We start from the raw sequence: 12305 nt of genomic DNA, 5'->3' as shown, positions 1-12305 counted from the left end.
TATATTTGTGTCAAGAGTGCCTGTCCGCCATATTTTAGAAATTTGGTGAGAATTCCCTCTACGCCGGCGGTCTTGTTTTTTAGCTGTCGGATGGCCTTTTCGATCCCATGATGGGCTGGGGTTGTGCTGAGGTCACGGCGGGTAGCATGCTGTGGAATGTGGTCGAGGACACTCGCATCAAGGACTGAGTTGTGATTGAAGAGATCTTAGAAGTGTTCCTTCCAGCGAGCGCTGACTGCCTCTCTGTCCTTGATCAGCACCACTACATTCTTTTCTCTCAGTTGTGTAGGTCCTTGGGTACTTGGGCCACAAATGGTCTTGACTGCACTGAAGAATCCATGCAGGTCATGGCTGTCAGCAAGTTGCTGTACTTCCTGCGCTCTTTCATCCCACCAGCTGTTCTTTCGGTCACGGGTTTTTTATTGAACCTCAGCCTTCAATTGTCTATATCCCTGTTTTTTTCCCCTTGTATTTTGGTGATGCTTCCAGTTCAGGAATGCCTTGTGTTTGCGATTTAGTAGCTCCTGGATCTCCTGGTTGTTCTCATCAAACCTTTCTTGATGTTTCCTGGTCTATTTGCTCAGTGGCTATCAGTAGCTTATCAGAGCTGATTTAAGAACAAAAGAAATAGGAACAGGAATAGACATACGGCCCATTGAGCCTGCTCTGTCACTCAATACAATCATAGCTGTTCTTTGGCTGTCTGTGCAGAGTTTGCAAGTTCTCCCTGTGACCATGTGGGTTTCCGCCAGGTGCTCCAGTTTCCTCCCACAGCCAAAGACTTGTGGGTTGATAGGTAAATTGGCCATTGTAAATTGCCCCTAGTGTAGGTAGGTGCTAGGAGAATGGTGGGGATGTGGTAGGGAATATGGGATTAATGTAGGATTAGTTTAAGTGGGTGGTTGTTGGTCAGCACAGATTCGGTGGGCTGAAGGGCCTGTTTCAGTGCTGTATCTCTATATGACTCTAAGTCCACTTTCCTGCCTGCTCACAATATCGCTTGATTCCCTGAGAGATCCGAACTCTGTCTATCCTAGCCATAAATAGATTCAATGATAGTGCATCCACAATGCTCTGAGGTAGAGAATTCCAAAGATTTACAACCTTCTTGTGAAGAAATATCTCCTCAGCTCAGTTCTAAATAATCAGCCCTTTACCCTGAGACTGTGCCCCCGTACTCTAGCATACCCAGCCAGGGGAATAACCTCTCAGTATCTATCCTGTCAAGTCCCGCCAGAATCTTATATGTTTCAATGAGATCACCTCTCACACTTCTAAACTCCAGGGAATTATGGACCCAATTTACTCAGCCTCTTGAGGACAACTCTCTCATCTCAGGGACCAATTTAGTGAACCTTTGCTGTACCGCTTTTAATGCAACTATATCCTTCCTTAAATACGGAGACCAAAACTGTTCACAGTACTCCAGGTGTGGGTCCCACCAAAGCCCTGTACAAGTGTAGTAAGACCTTTTTATTCTTGTACTCCTATCCCCTTGCAATAAAGGCCAACATGCCATTTGCCTTCCTAATTGCTTGCTGTACCTGCATGCTAACTTCCTGTGTTCCTTGTACAAGTACACCCAAGTCCCACTGAACATCAACATTTATAAGTTTCACAACTTTTTAAAAATTCTGCTTTTCTATTCTTAGAACCAAAGTGAATAACCTCACACTTCCCCACATTATATTCCATCTGCCACCTGGTTATCCACTTAACCCTGCCTTTATTAGCTGAGGCATAGAATATAAGAGCAGGGAGATTATGTTTGAGCTGTATAAAATGCTGGTTAGGCCACAGCTGGAGTACTGTGTACAGTTCTGGTCACCACATTATCGGAAAGATGTGATTGCACAGGAGAGGTTGCAGAGGAGATTCACCAGGATGTTGCCTGGGCTGGAGCATTTCAGTAATGAAGAGAGACTGGATATGCTGGGGCTGTTTTCCTTGGAGCGGAGAAGGCTGAGGGGGGACCTGATCGAGGTATACAAAATTATGAGGGGCATTGATAGGATAGATAGAAAGAAACGTTTTCCCTTAGCAGAGGGGTCAATAACCAGGGGACATAGATTTAAGGTAAGGAGCAGGAGGTTTAGAGGGGAGTTGAGGAAATTTTTTTTCACCCAGAGGGTGGTTGGAATCTGGAACACACTGCCTGACGGGGTGGGAGAGGCAGGTACCCTCACAACATTTAAGAAGTATTTAGGTGAGCACTTGAAATGCCATAGCATACAAGGCTACGGGCCGAGTGCGGGAAAATGTGATTAGATTGGATGGGAGCTTGTTGGTCGGCGCAGACGCGTTGGGCCGAAGGGCCCGTTTCTGTGCACATAACTCTATGACTCTACGATAGTTTCTCCCGTCTCCGCCTCGAAGGAACCAATGTTTACTTTAGCTACTCTCGTCCTTTTTATATACTTACAATCTGTTTTCACATTCCTGGCTAGTTTTCTATCATATTCTATTTTTTTCCCTTTTTATCAATTTTTTGGTGGCCATTTGCTGATTTCGAAAACACTCTCAAACCTTAGACATACAACTATTCTTTGCATCATAGGCCTCTTTTTTAAATCTTTTTTAAATCTAATCTATCCTTAACTTCCTTAGTAAGCCATGGATGGATCTTTGTTGCTCAGCTTTTGTTTTTTAATGGAATATACTTTTATTGAACATGTTGAATTGTTTCTTTAAATGTTTCCCACTGTTTATTTACTGCCATTCCTTTTATTCTCGTTACCCAATCAACTTTAGCCAGCTCTCCCCTCATACCTAAGTAATTGGCTTTGTTTAAGTTTAAGATTCGTGTTTGTGATTGGAGTATATTGCTTTCAAACTTAATATGGAATTCAATTATATTATGATCACTTTTTCTCAGTGGATCTTTTACTATGAGATTACTAATGCACCCTGCCTCATTGCATAATACTAGATCTAAAATAGCTTTATCCCTGGTTGGTTCCACAGCATATTGTTCCAGGAAACTGTAACAAAAGCATTCTAGAAACTCATCTTCCAGATCACCTTTGCCAATTTGATTGCTCCAGTGTATGTAAAAATTGAAGTCCCCCACAATTATTACTTTGCCTTTGTTAAAAGCTTCAGATTACTTGGTTGGACTTTCCTCTCATACATGACTGGGACTATTCAACTGGCAGGCACAAAGAAAGGGAAGAAAGGAGCAGGTACCAACAATACTGAGTTACCACCACATTACATTGCCCAGGGATTTCCTGGTAACCCCCTGCACCCTCCCCCATCCCCTGCCCCCTCCACCAAAGAGGCCTAAATGGGACTTTTCATCTAATTTTCCTACAGTTAACTGAATAACTGGCCCTTGGGAAGGGCATTCAAAAGAAGCAGGCACTAGGCCTTGCCCTCAGCCCCACTCAGATCAGAACCAGTAGGATACAAATTGATGCTTCAGCCAACATTCCCTAGTGTTGCAGGTTGGAAGGTGTCACTGAAGAAGCCTTGGCAAGTTGCTGCAGTGCATCCCATAATAGTAGACTGCAGGAACTTATGGCCAGTAATAGATGGTTAGGCTAGTGGCTGAAATGCCAGTCAGGTGGAGTGCTTTGTTCTGGATGGTGTCATGATTTTTGAGTGTTGTTCAATTGCACTCATCCATGTAAGTGGAGAGTATTCCATCAGCCTTCTGACTTGTGTTTTGTTAGTGGAGGAGAGGTTTTGGGGAGTCAGGAGGGAAGACATTCCCTACAGAATATCCAGACCTGCATGAGTAGCTACAGTTTTTATGTGGCTGGATCAGTTGAGTTTCTGGTCAGTGTTGATCCGTAGGGTGTTTATGGTGGGGGACTTGACAATGGTAATGCAACAAATACAAATAGCTCTCTTCAGGACTTTCATTGCCCAGCACTTGTGTAGCACAAATGTTACTTGCTACATATCAAGCCAAGTCCTGGTCTTACTGCACGTTGGCACAGACTACTTCATTATTTGGGAAATTGTGAATGGAGCTATGCAATCATCAGCAAATTGAACCACTTCTGACCTTATGATGGAAGGAAGGTTATTGATGAAGCAGCTGAAGATGGTTGGCCCTTGGAGACTGTGCTGAAGTACTCCTCCAGTGACATCCTGGGGCTAAGATGATTACCCTTCAACAATCAGAACCATCTTCCTTTTTGGCTGCTTTGATGGCAGCCACTGAAAAATCCTTCCCCAATTCTCACTGATTTGGTAGGAATCCTTGGTGCCACAGTCAATCGAATCCTGCCTTGCTGTCAATTGCAGTCATTTTCACCTCACCTCGGAACTTCAGCTCTTTTGCTTGTGCTTGGTCTAAGGCCGTAAATAGGTCTGGAGTCGAGCGGTCTTGTCAGAACCCAAAACTCTGTTCTCACTCATATCCAAACCTTTATAATCTTGTTACATTTGAGATTTTCTCATGGAAATAAATTCTACCCAAGCTATATCACTAGTAAATTCTCAATTGCCTCACCATTTGGCCTTTACTTGTCATTTCACCTACACTGCTGTGGACTTGTTACCCACTTCCTTTTGTTGCCAGCAAAACTTTCACTGTCTTCCCCATTTCGTACACCCAAGTACAAGCTCCAACGTCATTGTTTCAAGTCTGGAGGGGGCTAATTTGAGCACCAAGGCCTCGCCATCTTTGCCAGATCTAGTAGAATCATAAAATGGTTACAGCACGGAAGGAGGCCATTTGGCCCTTCATGTCAGTGCTGGCTCTCTGTGAGAGCAACTCAGCTAGTTCCACTCCTCTGCCTTTTCCCCGTAGACCTGCAAATATTTTCTCTTCAGATAATTATTCAATTCCCTTTTGAAAGCCATGATTGAATCTACCTCTACCACACTCTCAGGCGGTATATTCCAGATCCTAAACCCTCACTGCGTAAAAAATGTTTTTCCTCATGTCATTTCCGTTTTTTTGCCAATCATCTTAAATCGGTGTCCTCTGGTTCTCGACCATTCCACAAATGGGAGCAGTTTATCCCTGTCTACTATGTCCAGACCCCTCATGATTTTTAACACCTCTACCAAATTTCCTCTCAACCTTCTCTTCTCTAAGGAGAACAGCCTCAGCTTCTCTGATCTATCTATGCAATTAAAACCTCTCATCCCTGGAACCATTCTCATAGATTTTTTCTGCCCCCTCATATGCCTTCATATCCTTCCTAAAGTGTGGTGCTCAGAATTGGACGCAATACACCAGTTGAGGCCGAACCAGTGGCAAATGGAATGTTGGTGTTTATTGCAAGGGGAATCACGTATAAAAGTAGGGAAATTTTACTGCAGCTGTACAGGGTCTTGGTGAGACTACATCTGGAGTACTGTGTACAGTTTTGGTCTCCTTATTTGAAAAAAGATATAACCGTGTAAGAAGCAGTTCAGAGAAGGTTCGCTTGACTCACTCAAGGGATGAAGGGCTTATCTTATGAAGAATGGTTGAACAGGTTGGGCCTATACCCATTGGAGTTTAGAAGCATGAGAGGTGATCTTATTGAAACATATAAGATCCTGAGGGGACTTGATCGAGTGAATACTGGGAGGATGTTTCCTCTTGTGGAGCAGATTCGAACTAGGGAACACAGTTTAAGAATAAGAGGTCTCCCTTGTAAGATGGAGATGAGCAGAATTTTTTTTCGTTTAGAGGGTCGTTAGTTTGTGGAATTGTCTTCGCCAGAAAGCAGTGGCGACTGGGTCATTGAATTTATTCAAGACTGATTTAGATAGATTTTTGATAGACAAGGGAGTCAAGGGTTATGGGGGGCTGACAGAAAAGTAGAGTTGAGACCACAACCAGATCAGCCATGATGTTATCGAATGGCAGAGAAGGCTTGAGGGGCCGAATGGCCTGCTCCTGCTCCTAAGTCCTATGTTCTCTATGTTCCTATGTTATAAAGGTTCACCATAACTTTCTTGCTTTTGTATGCTATGTCTCCATGTATAAAGCCCAGGATCCTGTGTGCCTTATTAACCACTTTCTCAACCTGCCCTGGTACCTTCAGTAATTTGTGCACATATAACTCCCAGGTCCCTCTGCTTCGGCACATTTAGAATCATATCCTTTATTTTATATTGCTTTTCCTCATTTTTCCTACCAAAATGTGTCACTTCACATTTCTCTGTATTAAATTTCATCTACCACGTGTCTGCCTATTCAACCAGCCTGTCTATGTCCTCTTGACACCTATCACTACCCTCTTTACAGTTAACAATACTTCCAAGTTCTGTGTCATCTGCAATTTTTGAAATTGTGCCCTTCACACCCAAGTCTAGGTTATTAACATAGAACAAGGAAAGCTGTGGTCCAAATACTGACCCCTGGGGAAACCCCGCTAAATACCATCCTCCAAGTCCAAAAAACAATCGTTCACCACCTCTGTTTCCTGTCACTCAGCTAACTTCGTATCCATGCTGTAACTTACCCTTTTATTCCATGGGCTTTAACTTGGATGATAAGCCTGTTACATGGCACATTATCGAATGCCTTTTGGAAGTCCACATCAACCACATTACCCTCATCAACCCTCTCTGTTACCTCACGAAAAACTCAATCAAATTAGTTTAACAGGATTTACCCTTAACATATCCATACTGTCTTTCTTTAATTAATCCACATTTATCCAAGTGACTATTAATTTTGTCCCAAATCATCATTTCTAAAAGCTTTCCCATCACCGAGGTTAAACTGACTCACCTGTAGTTGCTGGGCACCACCGCTAGACCTAAGGAGGAATGGAAGATTATGGCCAGAGCATCTGAAATTACCACCCTTAATTCCCTCAGTATCCTTGGGTGCATCCCATTTGGTCCTGGTGACTTAGCAACTTTAAGTACAGCCTTTTCAAACACCTCCTCTTCATCAATTTTTTATCCCATCCAATGTCTCAACTACCTCCTCTATCACTATGACTTGGGCAGCATCTTCTTCCTTGGTAAAGACAGATGCAAAGTCCTCATTTAGTAGCTCAGCCATGCACTCTACCTCCATGTGTAAAACCCTTTTTTGGTCCCAAATGGGCCATGCTCCTCCTTTTACCACATTTTTATGATTTAGATGCCTATCGAAGACTTTTGGATTCCCTTTTTATGTTAGCTGCCAGTCTCTTCTCATACTCTCTCTTTGTTGCTCTTATTTCTTTTTTTCACTTCCCCTCTGTGCTTTCCAAATTAAGCCTGGATCTCACTTGTATTATCTGTCATACGCACCCTTTTTCTGCTTCATCTTACTCTCTATCTCTTTTGTCACCCAGGGAGCTCTGGCTTTGTTAGTCCTACCTTTCTCCCTGTTGGGAATGTACCTTGACTATACCTGAACTATCTGCTCTTTAAAGGCAGCCCATTGTTAAATTAGAGTTTAACCTGCCAATCTTTGATTCCAATTTAACTGGGCCAGATCTGTTCTCACCCCATTGAAAGTGGCTCTCTCCCAATTCATTATTTTTACTCTGGATTCCTCCTTGTTATGTTATATAGCTAAGCTAAACCTTATGATACATGCTTTGCTCGCCCCAGCTAAACCATTTCCTGCTACAGATTCACCTTGGAGAACAAGAATAAACCTGGTTTCCTCCGTGACAAACTACCTCCTTAAACCCTTCAACTCACCCCTCTGCGAACACCTCAAAAATCAAGTGTGAGGAGCTCATGATCATCAAGACTGAGACCATCCCTGCAGCTTTCTCAGCTGCATCCCTCCCCTTCTCTTACTTATAGGTCTTAGTCCTCTAGTGTCTCTAACACACGAGCACTGAATCCCTATCCCTCTGCAATTTCTGCCTCTGTTCTCAATAAGCCCATCTTATTCACAAGACCTCCTTCAATCTCCTTCTCATTCAAATCTTGGCCACACAATTTGCTTCCCAGGCACCAATGCTCCCACTTCAAAACCATCATTATCATCTCAGTATTCAAAGAATCCACGCTCAGCTTTTTTATCCTCACTAACTCTTCACCCTATCGCTTAACTCCCTTTACTTCCTAAAGTTCTTGAACATGATGTTTCTCCTAGCTCTGAGCCAATCTCTCAACTACAACAATATGTATTTATATGGTCCTTTAACGTAGTAAAATGTCCCAAGGTACTTCACATACCAGTCACATAAGAGGTCATTTAGAACTTTGATAAGAGCTGTTCCGGTGCTGTGGCAGGGGCAGAAACCTGATTGGTGGGATTTGAAGAGGGAGTTCTGGGAAAGATAGACACAGATTTGGGAGGCGACAGTATGTTTAAGGGCTTTGGAAAGGAAAGGGAGACTGCAAATGGGACGCTAGTTTGCAAGGATGGAGGGGCCAAGGTTTGTTTTTTTGACAAGAGTAATGGCAGCAGATTTGAAGGAAAGGGGACAGTACCTGAGAAGAGAGAACCATGAACAATATCAGCAAATATTGGAACCAGGAATTTGGGTGGGTCAGCAATTTATGGGGAATAGGATCGAGGGAGCAGGAAGTGGGTCTCATGGACAAGTTGAGCTTGGAGAGGGCATGAGGGGAGATAGGAGACAAACAAGAGAAAGATACAAGTTCAGCACTAGGGTGGGGTGAATATGAAAGGAAGTCTGACCCGTTGGGCTTGGGGAAGGGAGGGAATTGGCAGAGGCAGCTGGATTCAATCTTACAGACAAAAAACTCCAGGAGCTTTATACACTTGTTGGGGGTGAGGGTGGAGGGGAGAGAGGAGAGGAGCTTAAGATGGCAGTTTGCAGTGATGATCTCCAATAACACCCTGTTTTGAATCCCTCCAGTCTGGCTTCGCACTCTGCAAAAATTGCCTACTGCATCTACTTCAGCCCCTTCACCACAAAAACCATTATACGTGCCTCTGTCACTTTCAAACTTGACTACTCCAATACTCACCAATCTACCTGTCAAAGATTCATTTGTCCATGACAGTACTGGTAGCAGTGACCACCGCACAGACAAAGTCTCGTGTTCACACTGAGGATACCATCCATCGTGTTGTGTGGCACTACAACGGTGCGAAATGGGATAGATTCAGAACAGATCTAGCAGCTCAAAACTGGGCATCCATGAGGCACTGTGGGCCATCAGCAGCAGAATTTTATTCAAACACAATCTGTAAACTCATGGCCCGGCATATCTCTCACTCTACCATTACCGTCAAGCCAGGGGATCAACCCTGGTTCAATGACAAGTGGAGGAAAGCATGTGAGGAGCAACACCAGGCATACCTCAAAATGAGGTGTCAACCTGGTGAAGCTACAACACATGCATGCTTATCAGCAGAAGCAGAATGCGATAGATGGAGCTAAGCGATCCCATAACCAACAGATCAGATCAAAGCTCAGCAGTCCTGCCACATCCAATCATGAGTGGTGGTGGACAATTGAATAATAACCCGAGAAGGAGGCTCCACAAATATCCCCATCCTCAGTGATGGGGAAGCCCAGCACGTCAGTGCAAAAGACAAAGCTGCAGCATTTACAAAAATGCTGATTCCTCTCAGCCTCCTCGTTTGGTCCCCAACATCACAGATTCCAGTCTTCAGCCAAGTCAGTTCACTCCATGTGATATCAAGAAGCAGCTGAAGGCACTGGATACTGCAAAGGCAATGGGCCCTGACACAACATCCTGGCAGTAATACTGAGGATTTGTGCTCCAGAATTTGCTGCGCGCCTAGCCAAGCTGTTCCAGTAAAACTACAACACTGACATCTACCCGGCAATGTAGAAAATTGCCCAGGTATGTCCTGTCCACTAAAAGCAGGACAAATCCAATCTGGTCAATCACTACCCCATCAGTCTACTCTCGATTGTCAGCAACATGATAGAAGTTGTCCTTGACAGTGCTATCAAGCAGCACTTACACAGCAATAATCTGCTCATCGATACTCAGTTTGGATTCTGCCAGGGCCACTGAATTCCAGACCTCATTACTGCCTTGGTCCAAACATGGACAAAAGAGCTGAACACAAGAGGTGAGGTGAGAGTGACTGCCCTTGACATCAAGACAGCATTTGAACAAGTGTGGCATCAATGGGAATTAAGGGGGAAACTCTCCATTGGTTGGAGTCATACCTAGCACTAAGAAAGATAGTTGTGGTTGTTGGAGGCCAATCCTGTCAGCTCCGGGATATTGCTGCAGGAGTTCCTCAGGGTAGTGACCTAGGCCCAACCTGCTTCATCGATGATCTTCCATCCATCATAAGGTCAGAAGTGGGAATGTTTGCTGATGATTGCACAGTGTTCAGTACCATTTGCAACTCCTCAGATACTGAAATAATCAGTATCCATATGAAGCAAGACCTGGACAACATTCAGGCTTGGCTGATCAGTGGCAAGTAACAGTCATGCACACAAGTGCCAGGCAATGACCAACCCCAAAAACAGAGAATCTAACCATCTCCCCTTGACATTCAACAGCAATGCCAACAGCTGAATCCCCCATTACCAACATCCTGGGGGTACCATTGAACAGAAACTTAACTGGACCAGCCAGAAAAATACTACAAGAACAGGTTAGAAGCTGAGAATTCTGCAGCGAATAACTCACTTCCTGACTCCGCAAAGCCTGTCCACTATCTATGAGACACAAGTCAGGAGAGTAATAGAATACTTTCCATGTGCCTGGATGAATGCAGCTTCAACAACACTCAAGAAGCTAGACATCTTCCAAGAAAAATCAGCCTGCTTGATCGGCACCCCATCCACTACCTTAAACATTTAATCCCTCCACCACCAGTGCACAATGGCAGCATATACAAGATGCACTGCAGCAAATTGCCAAGGCTCCTTCGACAGCACATTCCAAACCCGTGACCTTGACCACCAAGAAGGACAATTAGGGATGGGCAACAAATGCTGGCCTTGCCAGCGATGCTCACATCCCAAGAAAGAATAAAAATAAACTCTCCATGCCAGCCTCCTTTTTTTCTACAGTCCATAAATGCCACTGTGTTCAAAATTGCTGCATGCATTCCAATCCTGCATTAAATCCTATTTGCCCATTGACCCATCCTAATTGACCAATACTGGCTCCCTATCCATTATGACATTGGCCAAGAAATTGTTTTTCATGCCAGCATCCAAATTTCTTGAAGGCCTCACCCTACTCCAAACTCTGCAGTTTCCTCCAGCTCTAAACCTATCAGAAAACGCTGTGGTGCTAAATCGATCGCCGCCGAAAATGGATTTGGGAATTGGAATACACGATTAACCCACAACCACTGATTCCAGTGCAGGCAGCATGCCAACTTCGTGCTGCCTGCTCAATTAAATGATTACTGTGTGCTGCCATCGCTAACCACGCTGTTCATTGGCTGCGCGCAACAGCAGTGGGCCCAAAATCGTAACTTCTGAGCAGGACTTAAAGCTAGCCGGCACCTCTTAAAAAGGAGGTGCATTGTGGCTGGAACAGGTGCTTTCAGTTGTGCTGGGTGTGAATCTGATCTGAGAAAAAGTGATGGACGGCACAACACTGGAGGCTTTGGTGGAAGAGATAGCAAGGAGAGAAATCCTGTCGTCCTTGGTCAAGGAGATGTCCTCTAGCCAGAGCTGGGCAGGAGACCCTCCAGCCATAAGAAATTGGAAGAGGAGTACGCCATTCGGCCCTTTGAGCCTGTTCTGCCATTCCATAAGATCACAGCAGATCTTGTACATCAAGTCCACCTTCCTGCACTATCCCCATATCATTTCAGTCCCTTTGTACCCCCAAATTTATTGATTTCTGACTTGAATGCATTCAATGACTGAGCATTCACAACTCCCTGGGGTAAAGAATTCCAATGATTCACAACCCTTTGAGCAAAGAAATTTTTCATCATCGCAATCCTGAATGGCTGAGTCTTTATTCTGAAACTGTGGCCCCGAGTTCTCGGCTCCTCAGTCAATGGAAATATCTTCCCAGCATCTGACCTATCAAGCCCCTTAAGAATTTTATACATTTCAATGAGATCAGTTCTCATTCTTCGAATATCTAATCTGCTCAATCTCTCCTCATTCCAGAAATTAGTCCACTGCACTTTTGTTGCACTCCCTCCAAGGTGTTGGTGTAGTGGTATTGTCACTGGACTAATAACCCAGAGACCAGGGTATTTCCCTGAAGACATGGGTTTGAATCCCATTATGGCAGAATGGGGAATTTGAATTCAGTTAATACAAAAAAATCTGGAATTAAAAAGCTTGTCTAATGATGGCCATGAAACCATTGTCGATTGTTGTAAAAACCCATCTGGTTCACTAATGTCCTTACCTGGTCTGGCCTACATGTGACTGCAGATCCACAGCAATGTGGTTGACTCTTACATGCCCTCTGAAATGGCCTAGCAAGCCATTCAGTTGTATCGAACATCTACGAAG

At 44.2% G+C, this 12305-nt stretch overlaps 1 protein-coding gene across 1 annotated transcript in view; it reads right to left on the bottom strand.

Moving 5' to 3' along the window:
- Positions 1-12305, bottom strand: part of LOC137374452 (limbic system-associated membrane protein-like) — a 1003210-nt gene that overhangs the window by 151061 nt on the left and 839844 nt on the right. The window lies entirely within an intron of this gene.

The sequence above is a fragment of the Heterodontus francisci genome, chromosome 10 (genome assembly GCF_036365525.1).
Source record: "Heterodontus francisci isolate sHetFra1 chromosome 10, sHetFra1.hap1, whole genome shotgun sequence".
Taxonomy (NCBI): Eukaryota; Metazoa; Chordata; class Chondrichthyes; order Heterodontiformes; family Heterodontidae; genus Heterodontus; species Heterodontus francisci.
This window is presented reverse-complemented; position numbering and strand designations above follow the sequence as displayed.